The 13334-nt window shown below is 36.4% G+C and overlaps 1 pseudogene; it reads right to left on the bottom strand.

The window, feature by feature from the left end:
* Window positions 1-9418: 9418 nt before the first annotated feature.
* LOC103273068 overlaps window positions 9419-13334 on the bottom strand; it is a 51363-nt pseudogene continuing 47447 nt past the window's right edge.

Below are 13334 nucleotides of genomic sequence, written 5' to 3'. Positions count from 1 at the left end.
TTTCTGCATGACTTTTGAGTAGAGGCTCTGCCTGCTTTTCTTTTGGACTACCTTTTCAAGAATATTTGTATAAAGAATATCCTGGGAAGACAGAGATAAGCTCTCTCTTTAGAGGAAAGGCAGGTTTGATCACTGGCTGTTATAATAAAGACATCTCCCTCCAGAGCAAAGGGTAGGCATGCTCAATGCCCATTATAAAATATTGGGGATCAGTAAACTCAGGGTTCTTCCTGCTGTGTCACCAACTATGTGTGCAGGTGGCACCTGGCCCCCTTCTCATTGCACTATGAGGACTGGGGAATCTAGGAACCAGCACAAATGCTGAAACTCTGACTAATGCTATTATTGGTGTAGGTAATGAAGTCCTTTGCTTCTGATTCAACAGTTTGTGGCCCAACATTGCCTACATCAAGCCCCTGTCAACCTCAAATAAGAAACAATTATCTACACAAAGGAGAAGGAACCAGAAAAATAGTTCTGATAATATGAAAAAAGAGAGTTCTCCAATATTTCTAAAAGACTATGTCAACTCTTTGGCAACAAACCCTAACCAAAATGAAATTGCTGAAATTCCAGGCATAAAGTTAAGAAGGTTGATGACAGAACTGGTCAACAAACTTCAGGAGAAAATTGAAAATCAAAGTAAAGAAATTGTAAAAACTATTCAGGACATGGATGAAAATTTCCCCAAAGAGACAGACACCTTAAAAAAAAAACAAGCTGAAATTCTGGAAATGAAAGAAGCATTTAGGGAAGTACAAAATACAATGGAAAGTTTTAACAGTAGACTAGAAGAAGCAGAATAAAGGATCTCAGAACTAGAAGACAGGCTTTTGAATTAAACCAGACAACAAGAAAGAAAAACGAAGAGAATTAAACAAAGTCTCCAAGAAATGTTAGATGATATAAAACATCTAAACTTGAGAATCATAGGTGTTCCCGAGGAAGAAGAGAAAGCAACAAGTTATGAAAACATATTTGAGAGAATAATGGAAGAAAACTTGCCTGGTCTTGCCAGAGATCTAAACATTCAGATAAAAGAAGCCCAAAGAACCCCTATAGAAGATTCATAGCAAAAAAGGTCACCCCCAAGGCATATAATCATCCAGCAATGCAAAGTTAATGAGAAGGAAAGAATTTTAAGAGAAGACAAAAGCGTCAAATAACTTACAGAGGTAAATCTATCAGACTAACAGCAGATTTCTCAGAAGAAACCCTACAAACCAGAAGGGATTGGGCCCCATCTTCAATCTCCTCAAGGATTTTTGATTCCTCAAAATTAAGTTTCATAAATGAGGGAGAAATAAAGTACTTCACAAACAATCAAAAGCTGAGGGAATTTGTCACCACTAAATTGGCTCTACAAGAAATATTTAAAGGCATTCTAAATACTGAAACAAAAGGTCAAAATACACCAGTAAAGAAATGCTGAAAATCATAAAGTCCACAGGCTTTATGGAACACCAACACAATAGAGAAAAAAGTAAACAAAGCAACCAAATAACAACCCACATGATGAATAGAATAGTATCTTACCTATCATTGTTAACTCTGAATGTAAATGGTCTCATTATCCTGCTAAAAAGATATAAACTGGCAGTTGGATAAAAACCACAACCCAATAACTGCTGCTTTCAAGAGACCAACTTAACTCACAAAGACTCCTATAGGAGTCTCAGGGTAAGAGGGTGGGGAAAAACATTTCATGCAAATAGAAACCAAAAACAAGCCGGAGTAGCCATTCCCATATCACATATAATAGACTTTAAATTAGCAACAATTAAAAAAAAAAAAGACAAAAATGACTATTATATAATGATAAAGGGATCAATGCAATAAGAAGACATAACAATGATGAATATACATGTGCCTATTACCAGAGCCCCCAGCTATATAAAACAAATTCTACAAGACCTAAAAGAAGAGAGACAGTAATACAATAGTAGTGGGAGACATCAGTACTCCACTGACAGCAACAGACAGATAATCAAGGAAGAAAGTCAACAAAGAAATATTGGTGTTAAACAAAACTCTAGAGGAAATGGAACTAATAGACATCTACAGAACAGTCCATCCCAAAACTGTAAAATACACATTTTTTTCTCATCAGCACATGGAATAGTCTCCAAGATAGACTATATAATAGGTCACAAATCAAGTCTCAATAAATTCAAGCAAATTGAAATATCAAGCACCATTTCAGATCACAGTGGAATAAAACTAGAAATTAACTCCAAGAAGAACTCATAAAACCAAACAAAGATATAGAAGTTAAACAATTTGCTCCTGAGTGATCCTTGGGTCACCAGTGAAATCAAGATGGAAATTTAAAAATTAATCTCTGGGACACAGCCAAAGCTGTGCTCAGAGGAAATTTATAAAACTTAAGACCTACATTACTATGTGAAAGATCACATATTAACAACCTAACATCACACCTCAAGGAACTAGAAGAATATGAACAAACCAAACATAAAGTTAGTAGAAGACAAGAAATAACGAAGAGCAGAGCAGAACTAAATGAAATTAAAATTGAAAAAAAACAATAAAATTTGATGAGTGAAAGAAAAATTTGGTTCTTTGAAAAGATAAACAAAATTGAGAGACCACTAGCTAAGTTAAGAAGAAAGAAGACTCAATTAGTTCAATCAAAAATGAAAAAGGAGACATTACAACTGATACAATAGAAATTCAGATTATCTGAGACTATTATGAACACCTCTATGCAATCTAGAGGGAATGGATAAACTCTTGGAAACATACAACTCCCCAACTTTGAATCAGGAAAACATAGAAACCATGAAAGACAAGTAATGAGACTGAAACAGTAATTAGAAGTTGCCCAACAAAAAAAAGTTCAGGACCTGATGGACTCACAGCTGAAGTCTACTGGACCTTCAAATAAGAACTGGTATCAATTTTACTGGAGCTATTCCACAAGATTGAAGAGGTAGGAATCCTCCCTAACTCATTCTACAACATTTTAGTATTCTCATGATACTAAAGTTAGGAAAAGACACAACAAAAAAAAACAAATCTACAGACCAATAGCCCTTATAAACATAGACGCAAAAATCCTCAACAAGATATTAACAAACCAAATTCAATAGCACATTATAAAAATAATACACCATGACCAAGTGGGTTTCATCCCAGGGAGGCAAGGGTGGTTCAACCTACATAAGTTAATAAATGTGATTCACTACATAAACAGAATTAAAAACAAAAAGCATATGACTATTTCAACAGACACAGAAAAAGCATTTGATAAAATCCAGCAACTCTTCATGATAAAAAACCCTCAGCAAAATAAGTATAGAGGGAACATTCCTCAAAGTGATAAAAGCTATATATGACAAACCCACAGCCAATGTCATCCTGAACATAGAAAAGTCGAATACATTCCCCCTCAGAACTGGAACAAGGCAAGGATGTCCACTTTCATCACTACTATTAAACATATTACTTGAAGGCCTTACCAGAGCAATCAGGTAAGAAAAAGAAATAAAGAGTATCCAAACTAGAAAAGAAGAAATCAAACTATCTCTGTACGCCGATGATATGATCTTATACCTAGAGAACCCTAAAAACTTCTCCAAAAGATTTCTAGACTGGATAAATGAATTCAGTAAAGTTTCAGGATCCAAAATCAACACACAAATCAGCAGCACTGCTACACACCAATAGTGACCAAGCCGAGAATCAAATTAAAAACTCAATTCCATTTACAATAGCAGTCAAAAAACTAAAATACCTTGGAATATGTTTAACTAGGGAGGTAAAAGATCTCTACAAGGAGAACTACAAAACTCTGACAAAAGAAACTTCAGAGGACATAAACAAATGGAGAAACATCCCATGCTCATGGAATTGGAAGAATCAACATTATTAAATACCATATTACCCAAAGTCATCTACAGATTCAATGTAAGCCCTGTCAAACTACCAATATCATTTTTCACAGAATTAGGAAAAAACACCATAAAATCATATGGAACCAAAAAAGAACCAGAATAGTCAAAGCAATCCTAAGCAAAAATAATTAAACTGGAGGCATACAGCTACTACCTACACATTACCTACTTCAAATTATATTACAAGGCTGTAGTAACCAAAACAGCATGGTAGTGGTACAAGAGAAGACACATGGTACCAATAGAACAGAACAGAGAATCCAGAAATAAACCCAAATACCAACAATCAACTGATCTTTGACAAAGCAGACAAAAACATACACTGGAAAAAGGATACCCTATTCAACAAACAATGCTGGGAAAACAGGATAGTTATATGCAGAAAAATGAAAATTGATCCCTATCTCTCCCCACATACAATAATGAACTCAAAATAGATTAAAGTCTTAAATGTCAAACCTGAAACCATAAAAATCCTTGAGGAAAAACTCTTATGGACATTAGCATAGGCAAATAATTTATGGCTGAAAACTGGATAGTTACATGCAGAAAAATGAAAATTGATTCCTATCTCTCCCCACATACAATAATTAACTCAAAATAGATTAAAGTCTTAAATGTCAAACCTGAAACCATAAAAATCCTTGAAGACAAACTCTCATGGACATCAGCATAGGCAAATAATTTATGATTAAAACCCCAAAGCAAATGCAACTAAAACAAAAATATATAAGTGGGACTTAATTAAACTAAAAAGCTTCCGCACAGTAAAATAAAGAACTGACAGAGTAAACAGACAACCTACAGAATGGGAGAAGATACTCACAAGTTATACATCTGATGGCCGGGTGTGGTGGCTCACAGCTGTAATCCCAGCACTTTGGAAGGCCATGGTGGGAAGACTGCCTGAGCCCAGGGCTTCAAGACCAGCCTGGACAGTTTAGCGAGACCTCGTCTTGACAATAAGAAAAAATTAGCTAGGAATGGTGGCATGCACCTGTAGTTCCAGTTACTTGGGAGGCTGAGGTAGAAGGATTGCCTGAGCCCAGCAGGTTGAGGCTGCCGTGGCTGCGAGCATGCCACTGCACTCCAGCCTAGGCAACAGAGTGACATTCTGACTCAAAAAAACCAAACAAACAAAAAACCCTCTGACAAAGGACTAATGTACAGAATCAACAAAGAACTTAAACAAATCTATAAGAAAAAAGCAAATAACCCCATTAAAAAGTGGGCAAATGACATGAGCAAACATCTATCAAAAGTACAGAAAGGGCAAACATAGGAAAAAATGCTTAGCATCACATCATTAGGGAAATGCAAATTAAAAACACAATGAGATACCACTTTACACCAGTCAGAATGGCTATTACTAAATAATCAAAAACAATAGATGCTGGCACAGATGCAGAGAAAATAGAACACTTATCCACTTTTGGTGGGAGTGTACATTAGTACAACAACTTCTGTGGAAAGTAGTATGGAGGTTACTCAAATAACTAAAAGTAGTTCTACCCTGGGATCCAGCAAACCCACTACTAGATATCTACCCTCAGAACAGAAGTCAATATGTAAAAAAGATACCTGTACTCATGTTCTTCACCGCATAATTCGCAATTGCAAATATATGGAATCAACTGATCAGTGGATAGTTAAAATGTGGTATGTACACACCATGGAATACTTCACACCCAAAAAGAATGAAATCATCTTCTTTCCAACATGGTTGGATCTGGAGACCATCTCCTAAGTAAACGGACTCAGAAACAGAAAACCAAATGCTGCCTGTTCTCACTCCCATGTGGGAGCGAAACAGTCACACAGATGAAACGAATAGACCCTGGGGACACCAATGAGGGGCAGGGGGATGGAGGGTTAGGGTTCAGAAATTACCTACGGGGCACAATCTGGGGAATGGGCCACCTGAGACCCAATCCCTACCACGACACAACACATCCATGTCATGAATATGCTTGTGTACACCCTGAATCTAAAATTTCAAAAAATTATCAATGAAAAGATTTGATTAAAAAAACACTTAGACTCTTCTAAATTCTTGATAATTTCTTTTTTTTTAAATGATCAATATTTTTTATTATGATAGTGGGGTACAGTTAAGAGTTAGGTATACAAATACGTTTCGTTCAGGCACCCTTGTTGATAAGAGGTGTTTCCCCGTCCCCAGACAGATATTTACTACCGTTAATCCCATCTCCCTCCTCCCCCCCATAGTTTCCCACTACTATCAGTCATTTTCATCTTACTTGCTTTAGTGGCAGACTTATTCTCTGACAAAGGTGAAACTGTTCATGTAGCCTGTTTCCTTGAAGGGACATGTCAGTCTTTAGAATTCAATTTCTTTGACTATTTTCACTGATGGGGGTAAGAAAATCTATGACTTTTTTTTTTTTTTGAGTTGAGTCTCACTCTGTCGCCTAGGCTGGAGTGCAGTGGCATGTTCACAGCCACCCTAGCATCGACCTGATGGGCTCAGGCAATTCATCTGCCTTAGCCTTCCAAGTAGCTGGAACTACAGGCATGTGCTACCAAGCCCAGTTAATTTTTTGATTTATTGTAGAGATGAGGTCTCACCAAGTTGCCCAGGCTGTTCTCAAACCCGTGGGCTCAGGCAATCCCCTCACCTCGGTCTCCCAAAGTGCTGGGACTACAGGCTTGAGCCACCATGCACAGCCAACTTTTTCTTGTTGTTAGAATGGGAGTAATGTTCTCTTGCGGTTTTCTACAGCTTGGGAAGAAGTGTAAATCCCAAGGTGTACCTACTTGATTACTTGATTATCACCAAAGATAGACACTTACTGATCTATAAACTCTTATTGTTCTGCTTACATGTGGTTTAGTTTTCAAAAGAACCACGGACTTGACAGAGGAACTCCCATTAAGTATTTCATCACAAGGGCTGGAAGCAACAGACCAAGAATATGCTATGGCAGGAGAGGGTGAAAGCATCTAACCTATGAGAGACGAGACGTTATGCAGAACATACGTATGCACTGGTCACCAGTATGAAAGGACCCAGTATGAAGGGAACATACAGGAAACTGTGAGCACTTAGGGTGGAAGGAGGGTTATTGGAGGTCAAAACTGGATGAGAAGATGTGGCAGAAAGAGCTGAAAAGGATACTAAGAAGAGGCAGGACAGTTAGTGGTGTCTTGAGGATTAATGGGTTTTCTATTTCTTTGTTGTCATTGTTTTGTCCTCTTCAGATTCATCCTTTTTCTGGTAAACAAAATTTAGATTTCTTTTGTGAGATTTGCATCTTCTGCATCTGGAAGTACTATTAGGATTGCCAATTAAAGTGCCTAGTCTTACCCTAGTCAACTTTCTCTAGGACTCCTTGAGTCAAAAAAGCTAAACAGTTGGAACTGATTCTTCAATGAGCTGTTAGTTCTTGCTACACAAATCCCAGAAAAACTTAGTTCTAATTTTTCAAAACCTAGCTTAATTTTTCTTCTCTGTGAATTAGCCAATATTCCCATTTTGCTAAGGTTAGCCAAAGTTGCATTTCTGCAACTGAAGAAACCCAACTAATACAGGGCAAGTGGTACAACAGGGTACAATAAAGACCAAAGGAAACTTCTGAAGGCAGCCTGAGATGAAGACACTTTATTTAAAACTATTTGAAACATGTATTAATGACTGTCAGAATTGCTGGCCACGGTACAAGGACTAATCAATTCCATGACTCTGTGTTTGTAGTTAATTAGCACTTTCTAGTGATTAGGTTGATTTTTACTATTACAGACTATATTAAGAATTCACTTTCATATTACCCATGTTAGAAATAGAAGCAAATGATAATGAACTGAATTAAAAAGGAATCACATACTGTAGAAAAAGAAATCGAGGCGAGGGTGCTGAGAGCAGCAAATGAAATAGATTATAGGCATGTATGGAAATTTAACTACTTATGAGTCTTTGAATTCCAGTTATAAAACTCAGTTGTACTAAGCAAATCATATGTGAAGAAAAATTAAGAAACATGATACTCTAACTAGATATTACAAGAAGAAATACAGTAGAGCACCAAGTAGGATATCATCAACATCTGTCTCAAAAATTGCACAGAGCAAAAAGAGAAATAAGGGCTCTAAACAGATCAGTCTAAATAAGTGACTTGGAATAAAAAATTAATTAATTTTTTGGTTAATCTTTCCCTCTCATTATCTAGATGAGGCCCTATGTCCCAGGGAGACCTGCTGATTTCTCTAAAGCTTGCAAGGGTAGACTTCAGACATGGTTCAGAGGGGAGAGCCTCTCTTTTCATAAGGAGATGGGAGAATGTTGAATTCCTTTTGAATCTAGAATTTAGTCATATAAGTTGTAGAAATAAGAAATTTTAAGATTCCCTTAAAATACATATATCACTCCATGTTCTCTTTTAGAGTTACCCCATCACTTTTTGAAAACATTATAAAAATGAAATTATTAGAAAAGATAAAGGTGTGTATCTAGATAATAATCAGTATAAAACCACCTAACCAATATCCAATATCCAAGATTTTGAGATATAGTAACTGCACAGAACCAGAAAATTCAGGAAACCTATCTGCCACAGGTTAGTTTAACACAAGGTTAATCAACCTTTGCACTACTAATATTTTGGACAGGATGATTCTTTGTTGTGGTGGCTGTCTAATGCAGGGTGCTCAGCAGCATCCCTGGCCTCTACCTACTAAATCCCGGTATCACCTCCAGTCATGACAAAAATGTTTCTTGACATTGCCTAACATCCCTTGGGAGACAAAAGTACCTTCAGTTGAGAAACATTGGTTTTAACATCATAACTACAACAAAACAAATATAATCACCGGCTATATGACTTCACTGTGAAGTCAAGTGTGAATAAGCCAGAGTGGTGTTTTTATTTTAATCTGACATACATCGTGGCGGAATTAAGTTCATTATACTAGTTTTGTCTAAGATGGAGCTGTCCAACACAGTGGTCACAGACCACATGTAGCCACTGAGAACTTGAGATATGGCTACTCCAAAGTGAGAAATGTGGCAACTGTCAGACATGCACTGCATTTTGAAGACTTGGTATGACAAAAATAATGTAAAATATCTCATTAATAACTGCTACATTAATTGAGCTGTTTGCAGTATACTTACTAGGTGTAATATAATAGTAAAGTTAATTTCATCTGCTCTTTCACTTTGTTTAATGTAGTTCTAGAAAATCTTCTTTCTTTATTCATTATTTTAGAGACAGGGTCTTGCTATGTTGCCCAGGTTGGTCTTAAACTCTGGGGCTTAAGCAATCCTCCTGCCCCAGCCTCCAAAGTTGCTGGAATTACAGGTGTGAACCACCAAGCCCGAAAATTTTAAATTACATATGTGGCTTGCCTTATAATTCCATCGGATGGCACCAGCCTAGAAAGTTGAAATGATTTAGTATTGTTCTTTAATAAAACAAATTCTTAAATCTCTGAAGTCAAAAAAGACTGGAAAACACAGCCATATGAAATTAGCTCACTTTTAAGCATCATAACTCTTTATCATGCCTAAGTGGTTTTTCTGCTTCTTTAAACCAATTATTTCTATTCCAATGCTTTATCCTCAGTGTTTCGGTTGGTTCCCTTCTGATTTATCTTCCTGTTGCTCCTTGTCATGCTCCTGCACATCTGTTTCTTTCACACACTCATAAACTTTCCTAGCAGGACATTGAGCTGCTGCAGTGTCCATCATGCTTAGAAAATCACAAGCTGGAAGAGGAGGTTTCCATTCCTGAGCAGGTAAAATTGCTGGAAGATACATTCAAGGACTCAAGATGAACACCTATGAAGCCATCACAAGGAAGACACTAGAAAGTACTTTATTCTGAAAAATACATTTGTAGAAATGAGGACTCTCTTGGTTTTACTTCTCTAAGCATAGCTAGGTTTCTTACTGTCATTGTTAATAAGAAAACTTGATACATGTGTCATTACTAGTTATTTTCATTTTTTAGATTACATTTACAAGGTATTATTTTCTTTAAAAAAAGATAAGTATTAATAGGGGGAAAAGGTCCAACAGTCTTACTGCCAGTTAGCTCTTGTAGAGGTTTAAAAAAATAGAAATGTGTAATAAGATCATACCCAGACGGGTACAAGTTTAAATGAAAAATCTCCTGTTTCTTTCTCTACTCCAATCTCAATCACCAAAGAAATGTAGTTATTTCCTAAGAATAATCCAAGAAAAAAAAATTGGAACATAAATTATTATTTATTGTTTTGTTATACAACTGTTTCCTTACATTTTAAACCATCTTCTGTTTTTGAAGCTTTAGATTAACATCCTTTCCAAACACTTTATGAAAACAAATTCATTTTATAAAAATAATTACAGACAAGGAATTATTTAAAATTGCTATAGGCTCAGCAAAAAAAAAAAAAAAAAAAAAAAAGAGGAAAAGTAATTAAGGCTGATAATATATATATGAGATAAATAAGCTAACTTTCTTCTATTTACTAGACAGATTTTACAAAACACTTTTAGAATTTAGTTAGTCCATTTAAAATACTATTTTGAGAAATAAACTATTAGGAAATGTGCAAAGTAAATCTTTTAAAAGTAAATTCTGAAATGAAAGAATATGTACCCTCTTACCTGCCAAAAAATAATAATAAATGCTATGAAATATAGACTTGAGCATTGATTGTAAATCAAATACATTTAAAAGCTTAGAACATACATATAAATTGCAATTTCCTAGAGTAGATTACAGCTCAAAATAAGTCTTTATATATATATTTAAGCTAACATCACGTTGATACCCAAGCCAGGTAAAGACTCAACAAAGAAAGAGAACTACAGGCCAATATCTTTGATGAATATAGATGCTAAAATTCTCAACAAGATCCTAGTAAACCGGATTCAACAACACATCTCAAAAATCATCCACCATGACCAAGTAAGCTTCGGGATGCAAGGCTGGTTCAACATTTGTAATACCATAAACATAATTAAACACATCAACAGACGTAAAAACAAAAACCACATGATTATATCATTAGATGCAGAAAAAGCTTTTGATAAAATCCAGCATCCCTTTTTGATAAAAACCCTCGAACATCTACACATAGATGGATCATACCTAAAATCGTAAGAGCCACCTATGAGAAAACAGTCAGCATATTGCTAAACAGACAGGAATTAGAATCATTCCTCCTAAAAACTGGAACAAGACAAGGATGTCCACTCTCACCCCTCCTGTTGATTATAGTTTTGGAATTCCTAGCTAGAGCAATCAGAGAGAGAAGGCGATCAGGGGTATCCAAATAGGAAAAGAGAAAATCAAGCTATCTCTCTTTGCAGACGACATGATTGCATACCTTGAAAATCCAAGAGAATCAGTCAAAAACCTCCTGGCCCTGATAAAGGACTTTGACAAAGTCTCAGGGTATAAAATAAATGTGCAAAAGACAATTGCATTTCTATACACCAATAATAAACAAACAGAAACTCAAATAAAAAGTGCAATTCCATTCACCATAGCCACACACAAAAAAAGGAATCCTTGACATCTTCCTAACCAGAGATGTGAAAGACCTTTACAATGAAAACTACAAAACACTGCTCAAAGAAATCAAAGATGACACAAACAAGTGGAAAAACATTCCATGCTCATGGATTGTAAGAGTCAACATTGCTAAAATATCCATTCTACCTAAGGCAATATACAGATTTAGTGCAAAACCCATCAAATTAACCAGCAACATTCTTCTCAGACCTAGAAAAAACAATAAAGGAATTCATATGGAAACATAAACGACCAAGAATAGCCAAAACAATCCTCCACAAAAAACACAAAGCAGGAAGTATCACACTCCCAGACTTTAGACTTTATTGGTACAAGAACCGGCATATAGACCAATGGAATAGAATTGAGATTCCAGAAGCAAAACCTCAATTTCTCAACCAACTCATCTTCGACAAAGCCTCCACCACCCACTACTGGGGAGAGTAGAACCTATTCAGTAAATGTTGCTGGGAAAACTGGCTGATGACATGCAGAAGATTGAAACAGGACCTCTACCTATCCCCATACACAAAAATTGCCTCTAAATGGATCAGAGACCTAAATGTAAAAGCTCAAACTATAAGAACCTTAGAAAATGCAGGAGACACTCTTGTAGAAGTTGGAACTGGCAATCAATTCCTGATCAAAACCCAAAGTACCCATGCCATAAGAGATAAGATAGACAAGTGGGACCTCAATAAACTGACAAGCTTCTGCAAAGCCAAAGAAACCATTAAGAGAGCAGGGAGACAGCCCACAGACTGGGAAAAAATATTTGCCAACTCCATGTCTGACAAAGGTCTAACATCAGGATATCCAAGGAACTCAAACATCCTGAAGAGAAACAAACAAACAGCCCCATCACAAACTGGGCAAAAGATATGAATAGACAGTTCTCAAAAGAAGACATACAAGCAGCCAACAGATACATTAAAAAATGTTCAGCTTCACAGTCATCAAGGAGATGCAATACACTGAGATACCACCAAACTCCAGTCAGAATGACCATCATCAATAACTCAAAAAATAACAGATGCTGGAGAGGATGTGGTGAAAAAGAAATACTTCTACACTGTTGGTGGGAGTGTAAACTAATACGGCCTCTGTGGAAAACAGTGTGACGATTCCTAAAAGTTCTAAACATGGACCCTGCAATCCCCCTGACTGGGAATATGCCCAGAAGAACTCAGATCACTGTAAAAAAGATACCTGTACACGTATGTTTATCCCAGCATTGTTCACAATAGCAATAACATGGAACCAACTGTGCTGCCCAACAAAAGAGGACTGGATTTTAAAAATGTGGTACATATACACAGTGGAATATTACACAGCCATAAAGAAGAAAATCATGAACTTAGCAGCAACCTGGACGGAATTAGAGTTTATAATACTGAGTGATCTTTCTCAGAAACAAAGATCTGAGTATCACATGTTCTCACTCATAAGTGGACCTTGAACAACTACAGTAATACTGTAACAAAAGGATTGGCAGTAGCAGGAAACTGCGGGGGGGGCAGGGAGGGGAGGTGGGATCAACAGTAGTTGAGGTCTGCCTCAGGAGGGCACACCTTATCAACAAGGGTACCTGCATAATGAATATTTGTATACCTAACCCTGAACTGTACCCCACAATTTAAAAAATAATAAAATAAAATATAAAAAAAGAAAAAATAAATAAAGCATAGCAAATATTTAGCAACTTTTTTTAAATGGTAAACACTGCAGCTTAGTGGTCTGAGACAATGACAAAAATGCCTGAAACTTAATTCTTACAATTACTTGCTAAGGAAACTCTACAAAGACCTTAATATTTTCAATTGCAAAGAAAATTATAAGCCGGGCTCGGTGGCTCAGCCTGTAATCCCGCGCCTTTGGGAGGCTGAGGTAGTGGATT

The sequence above is a fragment of the Carlito syrichta genome, unplaced genomic scaffold, assembly GCF_000164805.1.
Source record: "Carlito syrichta isolate Samal-C Ts95f unplaced genomic scaffold, Tarsius_syrichta-2.0.1 Scaffold31422, whole genome shotgun sequence".
Taxonomy (NCBI): Eukaryota; Metazoa; Chordata; class Mammalia; order Primates; family Tarsiidae; genus Carlito; species Carlito syrichta.
This window is presented reverse-complemented; position numbering and strand designations above follow the sequence as displayed.